This window comes from Arachis ipaensis, chromosome B03 (assembly GCF_000816755.2).
Source record: "Arachis ipaensis cultivar K30076 chromosome B03, Araip1.1, whole genome shotgun sequence".
NCBI classification, from domain to species: Eukaryota; Viridiplantae; Streptophyta; class Magnoliopsida; order Fabales; family Fabaceae; genus Arachis; species Arachis ipaensis.
The window spans coordinates 22,068,114-22,068,430 of record NC_029787.2 but is presented as its reverse complement, the minus strand read 5'-3'; positions in this window follow the sequence as shown (position 1 = coordinate 22,068,430).

Below are 317 nucleotides of genomic sequence, written 5' to 3'. Positions count from 1 at the left end.
TGGACTTTAGTATTTTTTTTACTTAGAACGGCGCCGTTTTGGCGGTTACCATTGTACCGATAATCCTAAAAAAATTCACCGATTCTGACGGTTTATCAATTAACGTCGATTCGATCAGTATTTTTTATTAGATGATTTTTAGAGTAAACCGAATCGGATGATTGGTTTTTAATTAATCTAATTGAACCGTCCAGTTTGATTCGGTTTTTAGAATTATGAATTTAACATATTTAATTAAATTATTATTTAATAATTTTTAATTATTAATTTTATATAAAAATAATTACATATAAATTTTTATCTAATTTTATAATAAT